Raw genomic sequence first — 13474 nt, forward strand, 5'->3', positions numbered from 1 at the left:
CATCCCCCATCTCCAGCCTGAATGTAACGTCTTGTTGGGCTACAGCCTGTGCCTCCCCACTCCCCAGGGCGAAGCCGCAGAGGCCTGAGGCCTGGGTAGAAATTGGGGAGGGGGCTGTGGAAGGTAGGGGGCCTGCTTGTTCTTTGGCTGAAACTGGGAGGAGCCAACCCCGGGCGGGCTCTGCAGGTCCCGCCCTACCACCCCCCCCCCCTCCCCCGCTGCCTGGGCCGGGGGAGGGGTGATTGGTAAATCCCTCTCGCTCAGCTCACTCCTGTGATGTCTGAATCCAGGCCTCTGCTCTCCTCGGCTGTGAACTCAGTTCAGGGATTGTGTCTTCTTTAATATCTTGTGGGAAGCAGAGTACAGTGTGGCGGCTGATAAATAATAAATAATAATAGTCTACTGAGGGTAGCCGGAGAACTGTCAGTGAAAGGGAGTGAGAACGCTGGGGAAATGGCCCCATTGGTGTTTCCTGAATGGAGTAACTGCGTTTCCTGAAAAGAAGAAGAAAAAAAAATCGGATGAAGTTTTGGTGTGTGAAGCCTAGGGGAGGGGAGAGGACACAGAGTAAAGGAGTCCACCCTTGATGGTGGGGATCAGCCAGGAAAAGGGGGGGTGTTTTTAAGAGAGGGCGACAGGGGGGTGCCTTGGAGGGGGAGCAGGTCGGAGCCCGTGCAAGAAAGCTCCTCCAAGAACCTGAAGGGGAATACGAGGTGTGGTCTGAATGCTAAGTTCTTAACATGGTACATGCAAAGTGATTGAAGGGTAATGTAGAGAGGAGAAAGGAGAAAGGATTACTTGGGATTTTAAAGAAGGACTCAACACCTCAAGCACTGAAAGCAAAGAGGAGAAGGAAGGCACAGGTGAGTCAGTATTCATTCATGTGGTAGGAAGTGGTCCTCTGAAATGATCTATGTGGGTTCACCCGCTGTGAGCTGTGGGATCCACCAGGCTACACAGGACAGGTGTAGACATTATGGAAATGTGGCTGAGGTTTGCAGGCTAAGGGATAGGTAAGATCTGGCCATTTGAGGTGATCATAACGTCTGACAAATCATTTTCAGTGATCTTCAAATGAAAGTAGGAAATAAGCACTCTAAGAATCCTTCTTCAGCTACATCTCTGGGTGAAGGTGTAAGGATTCTCCCAGTTTCCCCGAGGGCGTTATCAGAGAAGAGAGGCTCTGCTGAATCTGCATCCACCCAGGTGATGCCCAGGGTGCCCATGCTGGAGTGTTGCAAAGCCTTCAGGGTTGGATCTTGATAACAGCTCACCGGGGGTGCCAGCTTGTCAGAAGAATGAGAAAAGCTGTGTGAATTAGAATCACAGTGGGTTTGTCTCCCCTGTCCTCACCCCACCCTTCTCTCATCCCCAGAGCCTGCATGCAAGTAAGAATTTCCAGAGTCTGAAGCCCAGATCTTCCCCTGCACTGGGGATCCATCCAGCTAGGGACTGTTTGGTTTGGACTCAGGAAGGGTCCCCTCTGGTCTAGACATGAACTCTCATTTCAGCTGGAATGCTGTTGTTCGTGTCATCTGTCCCTGCTTCCCCAGGGTCTTGGTGACTGGATCTGGTTTGTGTTGTGTAAGAGATCCGTCTTTCTGCATAGACCTTGCCTGCAGCTGGGATCTGTTCTGGGTTATTCAGGGCCCTACTCTGTGGTTTGGGGATAAGCTCCATGGTTAGCATGGATCTCTCTTCGTGGTAAATGGGATTTGTTGGGTGTTAGATGCCAGAGCTTCTTTAGCTCCGGTTAAGGATTTCTCCATGAAACACACGATCGAGCTATGTGGAGTGAGCTTCAAAAGCCAGCCCTGCCTGTCCTGACAGAGATGCCCCAAGCTGAGCTCTGAGGTCAGGACCATGCTCCAAGTGGCTGGATTGTGAAGGAGTGGACTTGTGGTCCCCAGAGAGGTAGACTGGAATAAACCAGAACATGCATTCCTGGCTCAGAGCATAGACCATCCTTTGTGCAGTCTGTCAGATGAGGACTTTGTGCTGGAAAAGCTACTGCCATCGCCCGAATAAGCCATAGCAGGACTGTCTGGGAGTGCCCACTGTGGCTGAGATGGACTTCTCTCCTTGTTTGTGTTTATAATCATAACCACAACAAAACGTTCATTTGCTCAGTGGTTGCAGTATGCTAAGCCCTGTACCAGATATTCTACCCACAATACCTGGTCAATGATCAGAGCAAACTGTAGAATTAGTGTTCTCGGCCCCAAGTGCTGTGTCCCAGAGAGGGGGAGTGAAAGTGAAAGTCACTCAGTTGTGTCTGACTCTTTGCGACCTCATGGACTGTATAGTGGAATGGAATTCCACATGGAATTCTCCAGGCCAGAATACTGGAGTGGGTAACCTTTCCCTTCTCCAGGGGATTTTCCCAACTCAGGGATCAAACCCAGGTCTCCCACATTGCATGCAGATTCTTTACCAGCTGAGCCACAAGGGAAGCCCAAGAATACTGGAGTAGCCCATCCCTTCTCCAGCGGATCTTCCCAACCCAGGAATCAACTGGGGTCTCCTGCATTGCAGGCAGATTTTTTATCAACTGAGCTATCAGGGAAGCCCAGAGAGGGTGGGTGATCTGAAATCACACAGCCAGTGAGTGGCAGAGCTGGAAACGGAGTCTGGTTGGTTATTTCCAAAGCCTTTGTCCTTTTCATCACACTCAGCACACAAATGTAGTTTCCTTTGTCATTAACCCAGGTCTTTTCCCTTGGAGAAGACACAGTGGAGGCTGATTTGGCCACACAGAGGGCTGGTGTGGAAGAGGAAAGCCATGTCTCTGATTACTGAATGCACAGGTCACTAGGAAGAGTGGACCCCTCATCAGAAACCCTCAGGTCTGAGAGGACATCTGTTTCTAGGAGAGCAGTGGGTATAAATAGAGCAGGAGCCAGCCTCGCTGCTGGGCGGGTTTTGTGTTTGCTGTTTTGTTTTTCTAACATTCTGCTCCGCTAAAATCACCCTCATTTGGCATCAAAAGCATGAATAAATCCTACATAAGTCACTGTCCCTCCAGTGGTTAATCAATCAATAAAAATCTATTTAGCACCTACTGTGTGTCCTGCATTTCAGCCCCATGGTGTTGATTAGAACAGGAAGTAAGAAGTCACAGCTGCTGTATTTTCGCTGTGGCCACCCTGCTCTGTGGTGAAGACACATGCTAGTCCCGCAATCAGCGGTCTGTGGAGGGCCTCCTGCCCAGCCTTTTGGTGGGTGCTTTCAGGGATACAGGGAAGGTGCAAGGTGCCTCACACTCTGCTCAGCTTCACCCTGCCTGTTTCTGAAAAGGGGTGGAGGCATCCAAATGCAATAGGATTTCCCCCCCACACCCCACCCTTATCCGCATTTTCAGTTACTTGTGGTCAACCTTTGTCTGAAAATATTAAATGTAAAATTCCAGAAACAAACAATTTATAGGTTTCCAATTGCGAGCCATTCTGAGTAGCGTGATGAAATCTCATGCTATCCTGCCCAGGATGTGAATCACTTCTTTGTCCTGTGTATCCACCACCTGCCCATTGAAAGTGAAAGTGTTAATCGTTTAGTCGTGTCCAACTCTTTGTGACTCCAGAGGAAGACTGTGTAGCCTTCCTGTCCATGGAATTCTCTTGGCAAGAATACTGGAGTGGGTAGCCAGTCCCTTCTCCAGGGGATCTTCCTGACCCAAGGATTAAACCCAGGTCTCTTGCATTGCAGGCAGATTCTCTACCATTTGAGCCATCAGGGAAGCCCATAATGTGAATCAGCTCTTTGTCCAGCATATCCACCACCTGCCTGTTAGTACAGGAAAAAACACAGTGCCTGTAGGGTCTGGTACTATCCACTGCTTCATGCATCCACTGGAGGTCTTGGGAGGTATTCCCTGCAGATAAGGTGGGACTACTGTACCTGGTTCTTGTTCTTGACAGAGGCTGAGGTAAAACCTGAGGAGGGAGGAGGTTTCCATGGGAAGCAGAGGAGCCTTGGGCCAGGAGGACAGAGTATGCTGGATCCTTGGATTGGGGAACTCATCCAGGTGTGCTAGTTTCTGGGACATGGCTTATTGTTAACAGTCATTTCCTTTGGATGAAAATGAAAATGTATTTTCTTTCTTTGCCCAAATCAGTGAACTATTAGATTCTAAGATTCAGAGTGAAAGTGGTGGTGTCTTTTTTGGCATTTTCAATGGCAGGAATTCAGCACCTTTTTTTAGTACCAGTTGTTTGCAGGTGGCAGGAGTGCTAATTAGACAGAGCCAGTAGCAATTTTCCTGGATGGTTCTGACTCCCAAACCGACAGGAAACACTGCTTGGGCATTTTAAGAGAGCAGATTCTTCTTTCCCTGCTGCTAGAGCGATTCTTCAAACACGGTGGTCAAAGGAGTGGGTTTCCTGGTTGCTCTATACATATTTATTGGGTGCTGAATTGTTCACAGTGACCAAAATTTCATTTTACTTCTTTGGTGTTTAAGAAGGGCCTGATGCTTTTCTATGAGACAGTGTAAAAAGAAGACCCAAATGATTGGGAGGATAGTTGTAAGGAACATTTTATTGGAGTGTTAGAGTAGTCTTTCGATCACGGAAGCAGGCTTTCATGAAAGGGAAAATTCAAGAGACTTTTGAGAGAAGATTGAATCCTTGTAGTTCTTTGCATATATATTTTTAAGCTGTTTTTAAGAATAAACAGGTTACAGTCCTGCCAGTTCCCTGTTTGACTCCAGAATCCACTGGTGCCAGTGTCTTTCCTCTCTCTCTGAGATTTCAGTAGGACTTGGGGCCAAAACCGTGTCATGAGTGTGGTCATTTCAAAGCCCTATATTGGACCGGAAGTGGAACGAGACCATCCAGGGCGGGTGACTGCCCACTCTGTCACGATGACAGAGATCCTTGTGCTCTCTGCCTTCTGTCTGGACTCAGGCTGCCCGAGAGTGTGGAAGTCCACATGGGCAGTGGGGTGGGGGGGACACAGTGGGAAGCAGAGGGGCCACCATGCAGAGCCGTTGGCCACAAATCTCATTTTCATCAGCTGTTTCATGAAGACAGCCAGGTCCAAGGCTCTGTCTCAGGAGTTATGATTTATTTCCATGTGTGTGTTAGTTGCTGAGTCATGTCCAACTCTCTGTGACCCCATGGACTGTAGCCCACCAGACTCCTCTGTCCATGGGATTTTCCAGGCAAGAACACTGGAGTGGGTTGCCATTTCCTTTTCCAGGGGATCTTTCTGACCCAGGGATCCAACCTGGGTCTCCTGCATTGCAGGCAAATTCCTTATCATCTGAGGAACCAGGGAAGCCCGTTTATTTCAAGTCCCCAAATCGAGGCTACCTGTCATGTTCACAAGCAAAAGGCAGCCCCTCCTCCAAGGGAACAAGTTCACTATTCTCCCCAAAGACAGAGGTGTTGGGAATCAAGCTTCAGGCACTCTCAGATTCTGAGATAAATCTCAGTTTGCAGGTGAAGTATCTAGTTATTTCAGCTATTTTGGGTCCTTTGGAATATGTATCCTTGTATTTCATCTTCACTGCTTATCCCTACTTGAATATGTGCAACTGCATGCACTTTCTGTGCGGTGGGTCTGGGAGGAAGAGTTTGTGAGGTCATGCTCTGGGGAAACACGACTGTCAACACACTGGCCCCAGAGGCCCAGTCCCCAAGGAATCAGAGGCGACAAGGAAGGGAAAGCAGTAGGGCCTGAACTCAGGGTACTTACTAGATATTTACTAAGGGTCTTAATAACTGCCTGAGTCTGTGATAAAAGTCACCATCTGGTCCATCTCTTACTATAAGAAAATATGATATATGAAAATTCAAAATGATAAAACAGAAGGATTTGAAAGTTTACATTACAAAAGGATGCATGAACTGCCTGTAAGTGAGGCTTTTCCCTTTGGTATTTAATCTGTGGCTGATTTATTAGACATTCTGTTCATATACAACTGGGCAGAAACACATTAATTTATTTTTATTTATTTAAGACTTGTGACCTGCCTGCTTTCAAGATGTCTCAAGCAATTTACAGGTTAAAACATGGGGCAAAAGGAGACATTTAGGAATGAAATAGAACAGACAGAACCCAAAGGGAGGAGCTGGGTTAGAGGCATTAAGCACACAAGATGAATGGGTTCTACAGATAGGATCTCTAAGGGAAAGCAGGGCAAATGTGCCAGGTTACCTGATTGTATAAAGAAAGGCGCATTTGTATCAGGTCATTAAAGATGTCTCAAATAGAAACTGTTTAAAAAATCAGAGGCTATTACAAATGGAAGAATGTAGTATTATTGAGATAAAAGATTTCTCCTTTAGACTTTGCAGACAAATGCTAATCCTCGACAAGTGTAACACTGCAGGTTTTTATGTTAACATTTTTCACTATGTCTAAACCTTTGAAAAATATTTACCAGATGATTTCATTAAAAATTTTCAGTTCCTTATAGGTTTACTTATTGCCAATTCAGGAAAAGGGTTGGAAATTGGTCACATTTCCTTTAGGTTGCTGTGAATTTTCCTAGAAAGCAACAGGTCTGTATCTTCTAGCTTAACTCTAAACCCTTGATAATTTTAGTGTAGTTTCAGGTCAATTTCAAAATTAGCCAGAGTTTTGGCTAATGTAAAATTTTATTAGAAATAAACAGAACTTAGCATTAGAATGATAGACTAGAGATCTGTTCAGGAAAATTAGAGATATCAAGGGAACATTTCATGCAAAGATGGACATGATACAGGACAGAAATGGTGAGGACCCAACAAGCAGAAGAGATTAAGAAGAGGTGCCAAGAATACACAGAAAAAATGCACAAAAAAGGTCTTAGTAACTTGGATAACCACGATGGTGTGGCCACTCACTTAGAGGCAGACATCCTGGAGTGTGAAGTCAAGTGGGCTTTAGGAAGTATTACTATGAACAAAGCTAGTGGAGGTGATGGAATTCTAGCTGAGCTATTTCAAATACTAAAAGATGATGCTGTTAAAGTGCTGCACTCAATACACCAACAAATTTGGAAAACTCAGCAGTGGCCTCATGACTGGAAAAGGTCAGTTTTCACTCCAGTCCCAAAGAAAGGCAACACCAAAAAATGTTCACACCACCGTACAGTTGTGCTGATTTTGCACGCTCGTAAGGTTAGCCTCAAAATCTTTCAAGCTAGGCTTCAGCAGTATGTGAACTGAGAACTTTCAGATGTACAAGGTGGGTGTAGAAAAGGGAGAGAAACCAGAAATCAAATTGCCAATGTTCGTTGGATCATAGAAAAAACAAACGAATTCCAGGAAAACATCTACTTTTGCTTCACTGACTACGCTAAAGCCTTTGACTCTGTGGATCACAACAAGCTGTGGAAAATTCTTATAGAGATGTGGCTGGGAATACCCGACCACCTTACCTGTCTCCTGGGAAACCTGTATGTAGGTCAAGAAGCAACACTTAGAACAGGACATGGAACAATGGACTGGTTCAAAATTGGGAAAGGAGTACGACAAGGCTGTATACTATCACCTTTCTTATTTAATTTATATGCAGAGTACATCATGCGAAATGCTGGGCTGGATGAAACACCATCTGGAATCAAGATTGCTGGGAGAAATATCAACAGCCTCAGATATGCAGATGATACCACCCTAACAGTAGAACTTGAAGAGGAACTAAAGAGTGTCTTGATGAAGGTGAAAGAGGAGAGTGAAAACGCTGGTTTAAAACTCATCATTCAAAACATTAAGATCATGGCATCTGGTCCCATCACTTCATGGCAAATAGATGGGGGAAAAGAGAAAGCAGTGGCAGATTTTATTTTCTTGGGCTCTAAAATCACTGTCAGGAGTGACTACAGCCATGAAATTAAAAGATACCAGCTCCTTGGAAGAAAAGGTATGACACATCTAGATAGTGTCTGAAAAAGCAGAGACATCACTTTACCAACAAAGGTCTATATAGTCAAAGCTGTGGTTTTTCAAGTAGTCATGTATGGATGTGAGAGCTGGACCAAAAAGAAGGTTGAATGTGCTGAAGAATTGATGCCTTCAAATTGTGGTGTTGGAGAAGACTCTTGAGAGTCCCTTGGACTGCAAGGAGATCAATCAAACCAGTCAATCCTAAAGGAAATCAACCCTGAATATTCATTGGAAAGACTGATGCTGAAGCTGAAGCTCTAATACTTTGGCTACCTGATGTGAAGAACTGACTCATTGGAAAAGACCTCCATGCTGGGAAATTTGAATGCAGGAGAATGGGATGACAGAGCATGAGATAGTTGGATGGTATCACCATGGAGTTGGGACTTAGTGGATGCCAGTTTGAGCAAACTCCCAGGTATACTGAAGGACAGGGAAGTCTGGCATACTGCTGTTCATGGGGTAGCAAAGAATCAGACATGACTTATAGACTGAACAATAATAACAACATCCACATCAGCAGATTGTGTACTATAACCTTTTAATCTTTTTCCTGGGCTAGACTACATCTCCTAGCACCCCTGCAGTTGGACTGTATCTCCCAGCCTCCTTTGCAGTTAGGCTATATTGCTTAGTTTCCCTTTTAGTTAGATGCACTCATGTTAATGAAATATGCATGCAAGTAATACATGCCATTTCCAGACCTGACCCATTAAAATCTGCCCTTGTACTTTGCATGCTCTTTTCCCTCTCTCCATGTTGATGCAGGCAAACACAGAGATCTTGGAAGCTGCAAATTAAAGATGGCAGTGAAACAAAACCCAGGAAGCTCTGGTTTTCTAACTTATTGTTCAGAGGGGGCCACTCACTGATCTGGAACACCCATTTTGGGACTTCAAGAAATAGGAAATAAAATTCTATTATATTTGAGCTGTTTTATTAATTTTGGTTTGTTTGTTTTTGTGACTAGTGTTACCCTAACTAATATAGCAATCAACTGAGCCTCTGAGAGGTGAATTCTCTGGAGAATCTGCATTTTTAACAAGCACCTTAGAGGAGTTTGAGAAGCACTGCTGGAGTCGAAGGGGAACCAATCACTCATGGGTTTAGAGTAGACTTAGTAATATGATGCTATTGCATTTTAGAATGACAGCAAGAAAGCAGACTTTTACCTCCTTTTTCTTTGCCACAGAGAACAATCTACTTACTAAAAAGAAAAGGAAAACTGTGGTAAGAGAAAATTGAAGTTCAAGATGAATAAAGAGATTATAACAAGCACCAACCTGCTGTAAATGAGCTCAAGTCTCTTGGCCAGGACAAATTACACCCCAGGGAGTAGAGAGGACTTACCACCAGAGCTGTAGAGTCTCTGCTGATAATCTTTAAGGAGCATGGAGAGTGGGAAAGAAAATGGAACACAAAAGATGGGAAAATATAGTTTTTATTAATAAAGAGGGGAAAAGACTCTGCAAGCTACAAAAATGGGGATATCCTATTCACCCTCATGAAGTTGATTATTGAAGGCTGATTTGTGAGCGTATGAAAAATGGAGAATTCTCTAGAAGCCTGTGTGGCTTCTTTTAAGAGCAAGCCACAACAAGGAAACTGTATTCCCAGTTTTGTGATAGGCTTGCTAGATTATTATGTCAGGGAATTGTGTTAGCTGTGTAGAAGCAAAGCATACCTCAGGTTGGTATTTGTCAAGGAATCTCATGATAAATTTGTGTGCAAGATAAAGTAATTTCAACTGCAGACTAGTATTTGGGTAATACATACCCAAAGATGCTAATCACTGTCAGCATGAAAATACATTTCTAGTGAAAGGCCACAGTCATAGTTCCATCTGATATTTTTATTAGTAAGGCAGACATAAATGATGTAGTTAATCCTGAAATCTTGAGATGATGTGTAGAGAGTACATTTATTGGCATAACAAGGCCCAAAGAAAAGGCTCAAATATTAATCTAAATGTAATGATATGAAATGAAACAGACAGTAGGACTGAGGAGGTGGGTTCAAACAGTGCCCCCCCACCCCCCCACCACCTGCCTCCGTACAAACCCAGGGCTAAGAGGCAGTAGCTGTGCCCTGAGAGAAAAATGTAGGAACAGGACATCAAAGATGTTGTTCAGTTGCCCAAAGCCCTGTATGAACTCTGAGGTTAGCTGTGAAGCCTTGGGGTTAGCCGAGACCTATATGCAGTTGTCTGAAGGCATCTCAGGGGCAGAGGGACCCAGGCAGATTTCAAAGGGCCAGATGGGAAGATTTCAGGTTTGCATAAGAATGAACTTTCTTCAGCCATTTCAGAGCTTCCCAAGATGATAGGCTACTTAGAGATCACTGTCAATTGACATGACGAAGTGGAGAGAGAAGATCCCTCGTTGGGACCTCAAGAAAAAGGTGAAGACATCTGAATGGGTATTTGGCCACAAAGAAACCACTACAGTCCCTCCAAGTATTAGTAGCTATATGATGGGCACCATTTAGTGATAACAGGTGCCAGGCATAGTGTTAAAGTGTTAAAGCTCCAAAGTCCTATATTAGCTTTTTGGCTGCTGTCACTAATTACTTAGAAGAAAAGCTATGGAAAACCTAGATAGCATATTAAAAAGCAGAGACATCACTTTGCTGACAAAGGTCCCAATAGTCAAAGATATGGTTTTTTCAAGTAGTCATGTACAGGTGTGAGAGTTGGATCATAAAGAAGACTGAGCACCAAAGGATTGATGGTTTTGAACTGTGGTGTTGGAGAAGACTCTTGAGAGTCTCTTGGGCAGCAAGGAGATCAAATCAGGCAATCCTAAAGGAAATCAACCCTGAATATTCATTGGAAAGACTGTTGCTGCAGCTCCAATACTTTGGCCACCTGATGTGAAGAACCAACTCACTGGAAAAGACCCTGATGCTGGGAAAGATTGAGGGTAAGAGGAGAAGGGAGTGACAGAGGATGAGATGGTTGGATGGCATCACTGACTCATTGGACATGAGTTTGAGCAAACTCCAAGAGATAATGAAGGACAGGGAAGCCTGGTGTGCTACAGTTCGTGGGGTCACAAAGAGTCATATATGACTTTATGACTGAACAACAACACAAATTACTATAAAATTAGTGACATAACTCAATACAAATTTATTGTCTTACTGTTCTGGGGCCCAGAAATGTAAAACCAAGGGGTCTGCAGGCCTATATTCCTTCTGGAAGCTCTAGCAGAATATCAGTTTTCAGTTTCAAGAGGCTGCCTGCATTCCTTGGCTTTTGGTCCCTACCTCTGTCTTCCAGGTTAGTGATGTAACATCTTAAGTCTGTCTTCTCTCTTTCTGTCTGCTTCTGTTATCGCATCTCCTCTGCCCCTGATCCCATGACTTCCCTCTCAGAAGGACTCTTGTGATTACACTGGGTTTGACCATCTAGATTCATCTCCCCATCGCAAGGTCCTTAGTTTTATCACACCTGCAAAGTTCCTTTTGCCATGTAAGGTATCATATTCATAGGCTTTGAGGACTAAGATGATGACATCTTTGGGACGGTTGTTATTCTGTCTACTGCAAGCCCTTTATATATTGCCTCGTCTAATTTGATCCCTCACTGTCTTGAAGAGTTGGGCATTATTTCCACTTAACAAATGGAGAATTGGAGCCATGAAACAATTACGAAACACACTATACCACCAGGAAAAATGGTGAGGCTGGGATCAAACTGGGTTCTGACTCTTAAGAACTGAGACTTTTGCCACTCTGATGCTGTACTGCGCATGTTTATTATTCTTCTTAGAGCCCATGATTCTAAGCACTAATAATCGCCCTTCTTTAATGGTGTTAATTTAGTGGTGACATTGTTGCAGCTTGTTTTTTCTAAAATGTCATTCAGTTCAGTTCAGTCGCTGTCAGTCGCTCAGTCGTGTCCGAGTCTTTGCGACCCCATGAATCGCAGCACGCCAGGCCTCCCTGTCCATCACCAACTCCTGGAGTTCACTCAGACTCACATCCATCGAGTCAGTGACGCCATCCAGCCATCTCATCCTCTGTCGTCCCCTTCTCCTCCTGCCCTCAATCCCTCCCAGCATCAGAGTCTTTTCCAATGAGTCAGCTCTTCGCATGAGGTGGCCAAAGTACTGGAGTTTCAGCTTTAGCATCATTCCTTCCAAAGAAATCCCAGGGCTGATCTCCTTCAGAATGGACTGGTTGGTTCTCCTTGCAGTCCAAGGGACTCTCAAGAGTCTTCTCCAACACCACAGTTCAAAAGCATCAATTCTTCGGCGCTCAGCCTTCTTCACAGTCCAACTCTCACATCCATACATGACCACTGGAAAAACCATAGCCTTGACTAGACGGACCTTTGTTGGCCAAGTAATGTCTCTGCTTTTAAATATGCTGTCTAGGTTGGTCATAACTTTCCTTCCAAGGAGTAAGCGTCTTTTAATTTCATGGCTGCAGTCACCATCTGCACTAACACGAGTCAGACATTTCTGGCTACCTATGAAATTTAAGTGGCCTCCCCCTGAGATCATCCTTAGCATCCTCAGCTCACAGCTTTTGCCTCTCCTGGATTTTGTCACCTTGCACCTTCTCAGCAACAGGAGTTTGGAACAGTGTTATTTTCTGAATTCAGATCTGACAGTCTTTGTAGACCAAAGGTTACACAGCCGTATAAGTTTGTTTTTAACCCAAAGTAAGAGAGTTGTCAGGCAGAGTGTATAAAATGATCCCAGAAATGCAGGCTAAAAACCTAGCAATTCAATGAGGCAACAGGAACACCATGGTGACAGTGGCATTTGGGTCCCAGGGCAGATATAAAAGTGGTAGCATCCTGTTGACGCCCACATCCTCAGAAACGAGTTCAGGCCCTACTGAGGTGGGCAGTGGAGGAGTCTCCTGCCCAGACCCTCTGTGCTGGAACATTGCTTCCAGCATCTGTAAAGCTGAGCGAGAGACAAGCCAGTGCCCCATTTTACAGGTGGCAACCCTGAGGCTCAGAGCTGTGCTCAAGGTCACATGACCAACTCATGGCAGAGACTGGGCCCAAAGTCAAGGGCCTTGGGTTTCAGTCTTTGCTCTGCCATTCACCGCTGCAGTGGGACCATGCGCGTGACAATGAACATGTCATGTCTTTTCTCTGGTCATCCTTCCAGTGTGTTCTATCTTGACCGTTTGGAACCACAGTATGTCAGAATTGTCTGGGCTGGGCTCTGGGTCACAGCAGAGCTGGGTATGGGTTGAGCACAGCCTGGCTGGAGAGAAGTCTGGAGCACATGTTGGTGGGGTGTGGCAGGGGGTTGGTGATCACTGGTGACACCAGGATGTGGTTGCCAGCAACAGAGTCCACAGGGCACAGGAAGGGCTAGGCTGGGAGTGGAGGCTATGATCTGACTATGATGCTGAGCAGTGGCTGGATGGTAGGAGTGGAGGGGAAGGGCCTTGGGTCTATTGGGTTCAGTGCCTTTTCAATTGCTGTACCTGGTTCACCCTCCTGGCAGGTGGTTTCTGGATGGTTCATACAGCAGTGCCATGGCAGGCTTCACCAAGCCTATGTTATAAGGTCAGAATTGATTGAGCACCTGAGAGTCTAGAAAGGAAGGAAACTATCATTTGAACACCTTGTTTAT

This window comes from Bos taurus, chromosome 11 (assembly GCF_002263795.3).
Source record: "Bos taurus isolate L1 Dominette 01449 registration number 42190680 breed Hereford chromosome 11, ARS-UCD2.0, whole genome shotgun sequence".
Classification (NCBI taxonomy): Eukaryota; Metazoa; Chordata; class Mammalia; order Artiodactyla; family Bovidae; genus Bos; species Bos taurus.